Source organism: Argopecten irradians, chromosome 2 (genome assembly GCF_041381155.1).
Source record: "Argopecten irradians isolate NY chromosome 2, Ai_NY, whole genome shotgun sequence".
Lineage (NCBI taxonomy): Eukaryota > Metazoa > Mollusca > Bivalvia > Pectinida > Pectinidae > Argopecten > Argopecten irradians.
Window position 1 is genome coordinate 39967948 of NC_091135.1, and position 14111 is coordinate 39982058.

A 14111-nucleotide genomic window follows, 5' to 3' on the forward strand; every position below is an offset into this window, starting at 1 on the left:
TATCTACGAATGACACAGATATCCTTGTGATTCACCAGGCTTGTCATCTGACTTTATCTACCAATGACACAGATATCCTTGTGATTCACCAGGATTGCCATCTGACTTTATCTACGAATGACACAGATATCCTTGTGATTCACCAGGCTTGTCATCTGACTTTATCTACCAATGACACAGATATCCTTGTGATTCACCAGGCTTGTCATCTGACTTTATTTACCAATGACACAGATATCCTTGTGATTCACCAGGTTTGTCATCTGACTTTATCTACCAATGACACAGATATCCTTGTAATTCACCAGGCTTGTCATCTGACTTTATCTACCAATGACACAGATATCCTGGTGATCCACCAGGCTTGTCATCTGACTTTATCAATGAATGACACAGATATCCTTTTGATTCACCAGGCTTGTCATCTGACTTTATCTACCAATGACACAGATATCCTGGTGATCCACCAGGCTTGTCATCTGACTTTATCTATGAATGACACAGATATCCTTTTGATTCACCAGGCTTGTCATCTGACTTTATCTACGAATGACGCGTTTATCCTTGTGATTCACCAGGCTTGTCATCTGACTTTATCTACCAATGACATAGATATCCTGGTGTTCCACCAGGCTTGTCATATGACTTTATCTATGAATGACACTGATATCCTTGTGATTTACCAGACTTGTCATCTGACTTTATCTACGAATGACGCGTTTATCCTTGTGATTCACCAGGCTTGTCATCTGACTTTATCTACCAATGACATAGATATCCTGGTGATCCACCAGGCTTGTCATCTGCCTTATCTACGAATGACACAGATTTCCTTGTGATTCACTAGGATTGTCATCTGACTTTATCTACCAATGACACAGATATCCTTGTGATTCACTAGGCTTGTCATCTGACTTTATCTACCAATGACACAGATGTCCTGGTGATTCACCAGGCTTGTCATCTGACTTTATCTACCAATGACACAGATATAGTTGTGATTCACCAGGCTTGTCATCTGACTTATCTACCAATGACACAGATATCCTTGTGATTCACCAAGCTTGTCATCTGACTTATCTACCAATGACACAGATATCCCTGTGATTCACCAGGCTTGTCATCTGACTTATCTACCAATGACACAGATATCCTTGTGATTCACCAGGCTTGTCATCTGACTTATCTACCAATGACACAGACTTCCTTGTGATTCACCAGGCTTGTCATTTGACTGTATCTACGAATGACACAGATATCGGTGTGATTCACCAGGCTTTTCATCTGACTGTATCTACGTACGACACAGATATCCTTGTGATTCACTAGGCTTTTCATCTGACTGTATCTACGAATGACGCGTTTATCCTTGTGATTCACTAGGCTTGTCATCTGACTTTATCTACCAATGACACAGATATCGGTGTGATTCACCAGGCTTTTCATCTGACTGTATCTACGTACGACACAGATATCCTTGTGATTCACTAGGCTTGTCATCTGACTTTATCTACCAATGACAGAGATATCCTTGTGATTCGCCAGGCTTTTCTTCTTTGACGATTTTTTGTTATATTCCTAAACTACTGAGGAACTTTTTTCCGTTCTCTCCACAGGGGGCCAGTTCAATGAAAATGGATGTTGTCATACATTTTTTTTGTATTTGGAGGATGGAGTGATGAATATTCTACCTAACAGTCATGTGATTTTTTTTTCAGAAAATACGAGATTTGAAAAATTATTTAAAAAATCAGGATATTTACTACTTTAAAGAGATGATTGAACTGGCCTGTGGTTCTCATAGAAGCTTTGTTTTCTTTACCAAGAAAGGTGAAGGTCATTTTAGAGCACTTTTGCGTCTATGCATACACAAATACACAGGATTCCCTTTCATCAATATTCATTAAGTTTTAAAAATTTACCCATGTTACCTCAGTCTTACTGAGTCTCCTAATTTCAAATGACCACAGAGGTTTTGTCACAAGTTAGGCAGTACTGAAAAAATAGAACTTATTTATGTTTTATTTGTACATTGCCATTGGAGTTTCATGAGCTAAAGAATACTGATTAACTAAGTGGTATTTGAGAGTTTTGCTATTTGAAAGCTATACGCGAAGGAAGGAGGATGAATCCAGTTAGAGCTAGCTAGGTTACCACAATAGTGCCACATCTGGTAGTCGGCATGGTATCCTCTTGTCACAACTAGTGATGGTTACTGATAATTAAATAATCATGGCTTGTTTAACATTCCAGAAATAGTTGGCTTTATGTAGGATCGTGTATAATAAACCTTACGATTTGGAGTCACAGATAATAAAAATAAAGATAAAATCACGAAATTGATAGGTTTTCTAATCGAAAACATGTCTGTTAGGTTCAGAGGTCAAACCTTCTAACAGCCCATAAGGATTTTCTAAAGAGCAAAATAGTTTTCACTCAATGTTAAGACATATGGAAGAATGTATAAGGAATTGTAGTTGCAACACCAACGCCTTTCGAAATCCCCAATAAATATTTTAGCAATTATAACGTCAATCACGTTCATATAGAGATACACAATATAATATCAATTAGGCCTATTTGTCATTATCTTTATTTGTGGGGTCAGAATACATATCATAAAGCTAAAGCGCGAGGACTTAATTTACCATTTCTTGATTGAAACATTACTGTATCAGTGTGCTACTGCTTTTAGTTTCCAAGTTGATTTCATATCAATGATATGAATTAGTGAAGTAGATCTTAATTCCGCTTTAACAAATATCGAAATGCATTTATAAATCTCCTAACAAACATAGACTGCATCACACAATTAATGAGGTGCAAAAGGAAAATACTGCATCAGTTATTGGCATTCTACCATTTTATGCATGATTTCAGAACAAAATCGATTTTTTAGTGTTCTGGAATTAATAAAACCTACACACAGAAGAATCATATACATGTTTACTTTTGTTCTTATTCCTTTATTGTACCTTCAACAAATGAATAGTTTTCACGCTTGTCAACATACCTGTTTTGGAACGAGCATCAAGTGGTTGGTAAATGTTAAAGTTTAACGATCGACATTATCCTTGGCATGTTGTCATTATAAATCAGTTCATTCCTACGAAGGAGGAAGAGAGACAACTCCAATGGGAAACATTTCACTCGGTGATGAAATAATTTTTAAGCAAACAAAGAATATTAGCCTCTTAGGGCATTCTGACTTGTCCCTTCTAGCATCTTGTAAGTCACACAAAATCCCCAACAAATTAAACCAAAAAAACTAACGGGAGGTTAGCGCTAAACAGGAAGTCGTATACAAATCAGAGAACACAAGCCACTGATCACAGTAAATCGGTGTGACCTAGAATAAAAAGGATTGGAAGACAAGTCCCTAGAAACGTTTGAGTGTTCACAGAACTTTGTCAATTTGACTATAAAGAAGCATTGCCGATAGTGTGAGGCAGTGGTGTACATTGTTATGTTCAAAGTATATTTTATCTCGCACACAAGGGCAGTAATGCAACATGCAATTAAATTACTCTATTTCTCTATTTTTCTTTCAGTGTAATTAGTAATTACCCAATCGCATGCAATTACGTTTGTTCAAATATAAAAGTATTTCCTTCCAAAAAATAATTTATCGTTCCAAAGCATTAATCGTTCCATCGTTCTGAAGTGTAAATCAAAAGATTGCAAACAAATGTTTCACAACCCGATGGAATCTTGGAAATAGTGACATATATGCCTATTTTTTTTTTTCAATCTAGACCTACTTGAAAAAATTAATACGCAACATCAAAGTCTCTATTATGACGTCATGATAACGTCGGGTTTTGACGCTAATCTCAGAATTTTTTTTCATAGAGGTATGAAAAAATATAGACCAATCAGAGAGTCATTTTTAATATGAAAACTAGGGGGAAACAGTTAATTATTTGTATCGCACTGAACAGATTAATAGCATTGCAGTCCCCACATTCATAATCGGATGAAATGTGAGTAAACGCAATGGACGCTGGGAGAGATTGGAGAACGATGGATAAATTATCACCATGGATATGATGCTTTATATAAAGTAAGCTCATTATACTACCTGGCGGTCAAACGCTCTTGTGTTTCCGATGACGTAATTTTTATCCGACAGACGCCCAATGCTATCATTTTTATTTGGAAATGCTCCTTTTTTAAATAACTTAAGATTTTTCTTCGTCAGTTCGGTTTGACAATAAACTGTTTTACAAAGGGAGATAAGATACTAATAAAAGTACACTGAACGAACTAATAAACGAAGGAGGCATGGAAGATTGGGGTTGATAGCAAACACTTCAATAAACAAGATACAACACAAAAATGACTATCAAATATTTATTACAATAATCACACAACAATACGTCTGCACAGCAGGCACTGTAAATGGGATACCCATTACAGGTTATGAACAACTATGTTATATATTTTTTTCTAACACACATTCACGCATCATTCATATCCACCTAATGGTTCTGTTACTAGGTACAGACTGTGGCATGTGCTCAATTATCTACAGAACTTTGTACAGAAAAAAAGACACAAACCATGGCTCAAAAGAGACAGAACACAAAAACGACACAACTGAACAGAACCGATAGAAATACATCTCGGTCACTACAAATGAGGCAGAGCTTTCGTCTACTGGCCAACGTTCTGACCGTCTAAACGGTACGGGTACCGCGCAGAGTGTCAATAACTGCCGAGAGACATTCACAGACAGACGAATGTAAAAGTAAACATGTAGACAGACAAATAGACAGACAAATGGACAGATAAGTATTAACACAGTCGGGAAATATCGAATATTCAAATAGATGTCCATCAGACAATACAAAAGAGAAAGAGCTTTTATCAGTTGGCAAACGTTCTGACCGCCAAAGCGATACAGGTACCGCTCTGGGTGTCAACAACCACCAAAAGACACTCACAAGCTTCTTTCTCAGACATAATCATGGAGACAGACGAATTGACAAACAAACCTAAACACGTTACATGCAGACAGACGAATTGCCAAACAAACGTAAACACGTTACATGCAGACAGACGAATTGCCAAACAAACGTAAACACGTTACATGCAGACAGACGAATTGCCAAACAAACGTAAACACGTTACATGCAGACAGACGAATGGTCAAACAAACGTAAACACGTTACATGCAGACAGACGAATGGTCAAACAAACGTAAACACGTTACATGCAGACAGACGAATGGTCAAACAAACGTAAACACGTTACATGCAGACAGACGAATGGTCATTCAAACGTAAACACGTTACATGCAGACAGACGAATACACAAATAAAGATACAGTAACACATTCAAACGACACAACCCAGCCACTCATTCGCAATGTATTAATCTGAAAGGTATGATATCCAAGTGGAAGTAGAGTTTGGTTAGCAAGTCCTCGATCTTTTACACGGAGCATTGACCATATCGTCGTCATCGTACGCGAGCTTACGTTTGGTGCCCGTGTATCTACTGTAGTTGATGTATATGTAGCCAAGCCTACTATTGATGATGTGGTCAAACTCTTCCTCCTCTGCCGACCGATGTAGAGCATTGTCCAGGAGATCACTCAAGTCGATGTCAAGGTCATAGTTTATGGGCACATTACGGTCTTACGTTGCAAGCAATATATGATGGAGTACCATTGCTTGGTCTGGTATATGGCAAGCCGTTTGGGTTTTTACCTATTGAAATGAAGATATCTCTATTTAATTAAAGATATCTCTTTTTAAAATGAAGATATCTCTATTTAATTAAAGATATCTGTAATTCAAATAAAGATATCTCTATTTAATTAAAGATATCTGTAATTTAAATTAAGATATTTCTATTTCAACTGAAAATAGAGATATCTTCTTTTAAATTACAGTTATCTCTATTTCAAATTCAGATATCTCTTTTTGAATTACAGATATCATTAATCTTAATTGAGATATCTTTATTTTAAATAGAGATATCTTTAATTATTGTCCAATTAAAGATATCTTTATTTAGAATAGAGATATCACTATTTAAATTAAAGATATCTCTATTTAAAATAAAAATATCTTGAATTCTTTTTATATAGATAGGTCTTCATTTGAAATACAGATATCTGTAATTCAAATACAGATATCTCTATTTCAAATACAGATATCTCTATTTAAAATAGAGATATCTTTAATTGAATTACAGATATCTGCAATTACTTTGCAATACAGATATCTCTATTTAAAAAAGATATTAAGACTTGCGTAATTGTAATTGTGATTTAAAATACAGGATAGATCACTTTAGTGTTTGTCAGATGACCACAAGAATTAAAGATATCTGTAGATTAATTTTGAAACACAAAGAAAATAATGATTACTCCCTAATCCTGATCAATTTTAATGAAACGCTTTTAATTGAATTAGATTTTAAGAATCCATATGCATGTATGATAACTGTAGGTCTATCAAACCGATAAACTTGCTACATGTATTTGGAGGGGATTTCTTAAGAACAGGACATGGCAACTGCTCTCCGAAAAACAGCGAACTGATGCAGCTATAATTGAACAAGAGGCCCAGAGGGCCTGTATCGCTCACCTGGTTTTTGTGTTTTGTAATTTATCACAAAGACTCGTACAATTAGAAAAATAGGTAAAATTGACTCCAAAATTTGTTTAATTTTGAATCCCAACCATATCATGATGCTATATATACCATACAAATATGTTATCCAATACAAAGGTTCAGAGAGGAAGTAATTTATATGAAAAAATAGCCTAATTGACCTTTTTGGCCCCACGTCTAACGCCCCAGGGAGTCAGCCCTATATTTTTTACAATTTTAAATCCCCATCTTATAAGGATGCTACTATTGCATTATGAGTGATCTTCCGTGCTGAGTTGCAGAGAAGAAGTCGTTTATATGATAACAGCAAAAATTGCTCCCTTTCGACCCCGCCCCTCAGCCCCCTGGGGGATCAGTCCCATCATTTATACAATTTTGAATCCCCACCCTATAAGGATGCTACCATTGCATTATGAGTGCTCTCCCATGCTAAGTTGCAGAGAAGAAGTCGTTTAAATGGAAATAGCCAAATTGACCCCTTTTGAACCCACCACTCAGGCCCCCGGGGGATCAGCCCCATCATTTGCACAATTTTGAATCCCTACCTTATAAGGATCCTACCATTGCTTTATGAGTGCTCTCCCATGCTAAGTTTCAGAGAAAAAGTCGTTTAAATGGAAATAGCCATATTGACCCCTTTTGAACCCACCACTCAGGCCCCCGGGGGATCAGCCCCATCATTTGCACAATTTTGAATCCCCACCTTATAAGGATGCTACCATTGCATTATGAGCGTAATCCCATGTTTAGTTACAGAGAAGAAGTCGTTTATACGGAAATAGTCATATTTACCACTTTTGACCCCACCCCTCAGGCCCACGGGGGGGTCAGCCCTATCATTTGTACAATTTTGAATCCTCACCCTATAACGATGATACCAATGCATTATGAGTGCTATCCCATGCTTAGTTTCAGAGAAGAAGTCATTTATATGGAAATAGCCAAATTGACCCCTTTTGACCCCGCCCCTCAGGCCCCCAGGGGGTCAGCCCCATCATTTGTACAATTTTGAATCCCCACCCTATAAGGATGCTACCATTGCATTTTGGGTGCTATCCCATGCTTAGTTTCAGAGAAGAAGTCGTTTAAATGGAAATAGCCAAATTGACCCCTTTTGACCCCGCCCCTCAGGCCCCCGGGGGGTCAGCCCCATCATTTGTACAATTTTGAATCACCACCCTATAAGGATGCTACCATTGCATTTTGGGTGCTATCCCATGCTTAGTTTCAGAGAAGAAGTCGTTTAAATGGAAATAGCCAAATTGACCCCTTTTGGCCCCGCCCCTCAGGCCCCTGGGGGTTCAGCCCCATCATTTGTACATTTTCAGTTAGTAGCCCATAAGGATGCTACCAGTCAAATTTTGTTGAAATCCGACCAGCGGTTATGGAGAAGAAGTCGATTGTTGACGGACGGACGGACGGATGACTGACGACGATTGACGGACGACGGACGCCACGATATGGCATAAGCTCACCTTGGTCCTTCGGACCAGGTGAGCTAATGATATTGAAAGCGGAAACGTTGTAACACCGTCTGCATTCCCCGCCATATTTTGCGTCCAATCGGATCACCTCGTCATTTTCTCCGAAACTAGACTCGGACCCTAAGTAGTAACCATTTTGAACTACTTTCGGAAAAAATGGCGGCGCCCATGGTAGCACGCTTCAACGTAATCAGTTGGCTATAAGAGGTATTTATTCCTCGACTGCATCTATATCTACTGTACATGAGTTATAGATGATGGTATCTTTGATTTTGTATATAGATTACAACTAGAAATTTGATTAATTGCCTCATTTTTGATAATGACTCAGTCGCTCTCTTTTGGGCGGTGTACGGTCAAACAGCAAGCCTTGATTCAAAAGGTCCCAGTGAAAACAGTTCCGATATGTAGAGTCATCAATGTAAAAATTAAAATTCAAGAAACATTTTACGACTTTGTTGTTTATTCATTTTTCAACCGTTTACGTTCAATATTTCAAACTTATACTATCTAAAAGTATATATTTAAATGTCTAGAATTGAATTTTATCTAGCGGTAGTAAGATAATTTAGCATATTGGAGGGGATCCTGTGAACAAATTAATCAAATTTTTGCACAGTCTCTTTAAAAAAATCTACCCTAGGAGTAATGGTAGAGAAAAATATGCTATAAAAGGTGTTTTTTTTTCATTACGTATCCCTACTTTGAATAAAGTGTCCGATAGTTGTAATTAGGGCTGAAACGATTAGTAATTTTTGTATTCGATTATTCGGTCACATGTAATCGATTACTAATCGATTAATCGTTTGAATTGAAGGCAACTATATTGTTTCACTACTGACTACTGAAAACGTCCGCCATGTTTTGTTATCAACTAATAATAACACCTACCGTATAATATGACAGAGGACATGCCTTATATAATATAAGCCTACCAACAAATAAGAATAGATTTATTGACAAAACAAACGTATTTTATCCCAAACAAGCTCTGAATTCCGTTCCTGTATTGTCTTCCGTAACATCGTTTAAATCAAGTCTGCTAACCCGCTGTTTTGACATGACCTTCACACCGACGACTAATCAACCAAATCTGGATCGCCACGGAGCGACATGACCAAATTTTCGTCAATGAACTTTTTTTTTTATTTCCGTGATCAAAAAAATAAAATAAATCAACAACTCTTATATTCAATTAGAATATGAACAAAAACATTCTTTTTATATGATAAACACATGCAATAGTAAAATCTAAATGTTCAAGATTACTGCTCCTTCCGCTCCCGAGCATCCCGGCGGCGATTAGGCCTCCGTGACGTAACAACATGGAGTCGATCGCTAGTGAAAATTGACGAACAGCGTGTTGCAAGCTTTCTCATGACATCCACTTTTTCATTGATTAATGACTTTAACTTCCACAGAGACGTAATTTAACAAGTATTTCTCACATCATATATGCTTTGTTGAGTTCAAAACATGTACATAAAGAGATGAAACTCCAGTCGGAATGGCTTACTCAGATATCCATGATCTGTCAACGTGTTTAGTCAGCTTACAATGCACTGGCTATGCATGTTACGATTAACGATTAATAAAATCTTTAATCGATTATCAGCAATTAGCTTCATTAATCTAATCGCCTCCGATTATTCGACTAATCGTTTCAGCCCTAGTTGTAATGTCCTCAAATTTCTTGTGGTAACGAAGATGAGTTGTTGTAAAATAAGAAAAAAAAAAGTTAAATAATAAATGCAATTGATCTTGTGAACCATCAAATGCAATTGATCTTGTGAACCATCAATTGCAACATATATAGATAACCTTTTTTATTTAAGGAGGGGCCGGTATGTTTGGGTTTTTGTGTGTGTGTGTGTGTAGTTTTTTTTTTTTTTTTTTTTACACACAAGTCCGTTCTGCCACGCGTCCCGCTCTTGAAAGTTATAATTACTGTACGTCGCTATATTGTACAATTTAACGACTAACGACTTTTATTTTCGTCTCATTCCCCCTTTCTTTGATTTATTTAAATGATGAAAATTGTTCCATAATATTACTTTCTCGGAAAATGTTAAATGTGATTGCAATGTATACATGTATATACTCTTTAACATCATAAACGTTTACGTATTTCAAGATTATGATCATTTTCGCAATTTTTAAAATTCGCTACATTTCGTTTTTCAATAGCATTTTCCGTGTCTCTTATATCTTAGCAAGTTAACTACAAAGTATTTTGTCTTATTTTGAGTACCGCGTTCGCATAAATTCCAGATACATTATATCTGTTCTGGGACTATCGGACCTTGGAATAACTGGCCTTCGGACTATTGGGCCGTAGGGATATGAGAGACGGGTATATTTCTAGATTTAATATGACTTAGCCACACAAAGCTAAAACCAAACACGAAGTGGTAATCAATTAGCGTCTTTATGGTACATTAATGCTAGGAATGGGGTACATGTGGCTACTTCAAACAGCGATATCAGACTCAAAATGTGTTTTTAATGGACATCACCAATTTTGTTAAAAGTGAATGTCTTGTAACATGTAATTGTTTTATCTTTACGTATTATTAAAATGATGATTAAGGATATCATTCAAAAGGTTTTGAATATTCTATGAACTTCTTTAAAACCATGATTACAAACTAATGAAATTAGCGGTATATTAATAGCTGCAGTATAAGTAAATTTGTTTGTACATGTATGATTATAATGGCTGATAAGTAAAATCAGAAGAGGAGTTTGTAATAATTACGATAATGTTTCCTTGATTGTATATATGTTCACGTATATATATATTTATATCTCATTTTCTGTATCTCTTATTCGAGGAATAAAAGTTTTAACTATGGAGAATTAAATTTTTAATGATATATTAATTGAACTGATAATGCCACGCGACCGGAATCACGGATAAAGCATGTAAACAAATTAGATTATTGTCTATATCGTTTTCATATGAAAAAATGTATCTTATCTGGTCTTCAAGTTGGAACAGTCACCACACAAATAAATGAATATTTCGGTACAAATGTGTTTTTAAGATGCTCCATCGCCGACAGAGAATAAACGATACTCATCATTTGAAAAAAAATGGTGTTTACTCATGTAAATGTATGTCTTACTTACACAAAAATATGTAAAATAGTATATTTTACTAAATGGTGCATGCGTGATCAGTACTTTATTCCATATAGGACATAGTGCTATGGACTTTTTTGGAAAGCAATTAATTATTTTTGACATTTTTTATTTTGAAGTAAAATTAGAAGCTCAAACTTTTCAATGACGGTAACTTTATTTACAAGCACAACATTACATAATTTGCATAATGTAGTCACGATATGTAAAGTCGAGAAGCGTTCCGAAAAACAAATGAACATGGCGGTGACGGTTAAAGTAAGTGAGGTACACGATGTTTAAATGGAGTTTCTACAAAGTACGGGTCATGACACCTCCAAAGGAGATTGTGGATGAACACAGTTATGGGTACTGTTTACCACCACAAGCGTAGATTTTGTGATTTTTGCTTGGTTTTTGAGGTACCCATTAGAGCCGAGACGACATTTCGACCGGACAGGGAAATGTCTACCTAGCATATTTTTCGTAAATTTCCCGATTCATCAAGCCATAACTTCGTCAATACTTGGCCAATTTTGTTCATCAAGCACTCAATGGAAAGATAAATTATTTCTCTTTAAGGTAAGATATCCGTCAATGTTGTATATAACCCATTTATTAAAATAATCATGGTTTTAAAAAAATAGGTCCGTTTTTCTCGACCGCCGAGTTCATACCCTTGATACTATAATATATATATATGTATACTATTGGTTAAAAAGTTTTCGTGCCAGGTCCCTGTGTCCGGGAGGAGTCCTTACCCCTATATCCACGGTCCGCCACGTAATCCGTAAAAGACCGCGGCACAACTTCGCAAGACCTGGCTCAACTTGAATACAAAGACAAATATAGCCAAAATTCCACAGCGCACTACGTTTCGGGCAAACGGGGCTACCATGGTTGAACATAGTGTAAACCTATTACTTGAACCATCACTGCCATGTTCATTTGCTCTTCGGAACGCTTCTCGACTTTACCGACAACCACAACACTACAAAATTTGCATAATGTAGTCACGATATGTAAAATCGAGAAGCATTCCGAGAGAAAAATGAACATGGCGGTGATGGTTAAAGTAAGTGAGCTATTCCGAATTTGCATATTACAGAGTTATCTGCACTTACGGGTAGGTATTGATTGTGACGTCATATGTTTGCGAGCGTAACGTCATACGTTTCGGAGAAAACGACGTGAATTGCGCTCACAAAACAATGACGTAACGATCGATACCTATCCGCAAGGGAGCTTACTCTAGATCTGTAATATGCAAAGACGGAATACCAGGGGCGTAGCTAGAGTCTTTTACATGTGCAAGCCCTGGTTAGGGGGTTCAGGGGGGGGGGGGGGGGGGGGGGCCCCGAAGCCCCCCGATGGAAAATCGTTTTAAGGAAATGTTTAGCCCCGAAAATGATATTTGATAATGCTTGGTATTGCTAAACTATATTTTTTAAAATCAAAGGTATAGGACTGTTTTCTACCTGTACCTGATAATTATGTGTTAATGTTTAGTACTTAAAAAGTGTATGAAAATCTCATGATAAGTCCTGCATGTATCTTGAGTGACTCTAATGGGATTTGATGATAGATTGACGGAACTTTCTTACGTTATCGATTTTTTTTATGTGTAAAAATCGAATTAAACATATATGTGAAAAAATGAATGAATATAAAATCAGCGCCTCATATTGTAAGGCATAAAAGTCGCACTGATTGAAAAAAAATAATAGTATTTTGTCTTCTTAAAGTCTATCTTGACGGGAAGTTTTAATTCTCTATACAATGTATCGCTCCAACATTTACTAAATAGAATCTTTTCCGCTAAGCCTGCCTATATCATATGTTGTTTTTTTTGTCTAATATATAGACTTTATATTTGGCAAAAAAAAATAAATAAAAAGCCTTATAATATAAGCAGGTTTTAGCGGACTATCTAAGTAGAATCTTCTCTGTGTCACTATAATTTGCGAGGTGTCACTTTCGATATTTCATCTGTCGTCCTTTGACTTTGCGTGTCTTTCGTTTTAATCTTGAACAAACCATCTTGTGTCTTAGAAGATTCATATTAACGCATAACGTATATTTCAGTATTATTAATTTTAGATAAATCATCTACGTAAACGTTTAGGTTATTTTAACTTTGATTTTAATTTACATTTAAGACTTTGACGGATCTACATAGATGTTTTAACTTTACAAGACAATGAATAACCCATACTAGGATTTTTTATGTGCAAGCCCGGGCTTTTTTTTTTAAAGAGCAAGCTACGCCCCTGTAATACGATGTTTAAATGGAGATTCTACAAAGTACAGGTCATGACACCTCCAAAGGAGATTGTTGATTAACACAGTTATGGGTACTGTTTACCACCACAAGCGTAGATTTTGTGATTTTGACTTGGATTTTTAGGTACCCATTAGAGGCGAGACGACAATTCGACCGGACAGGGAAATGTCTACCTAGCATATTTTTCGTAAGTTTTCCGATTCATCAAGCCATAACTCCGCCAATACTTGGCCAATTTTGTTCATCAAACACTCTTTGCTAAGATAAATTATTTCTCTTTAAGGTAAGATAATGGTGTATAGAACCCATTTATTAAAATAATCACGGTTTTAACAAAATAGGTCCATTTGTCTCGACCGCCGAGTTCATACCCTTGATACTATAATATGTATATGTATACTGTTAGTTAAAAAAAGTATGCCAGGTCCCTGTGCATAGAATCTAGAGTTAACAAAATTTAGTATACATATAACTTCAGTTACAGTTAATATGATTTGGTATTGCCTAAAAGAAATAAGGTCATAAAATACCACTTTGTACGAACATTTTGTTAACAATAATAGTCTAATTGCATTTAATCTGAAGTCCTCCAGT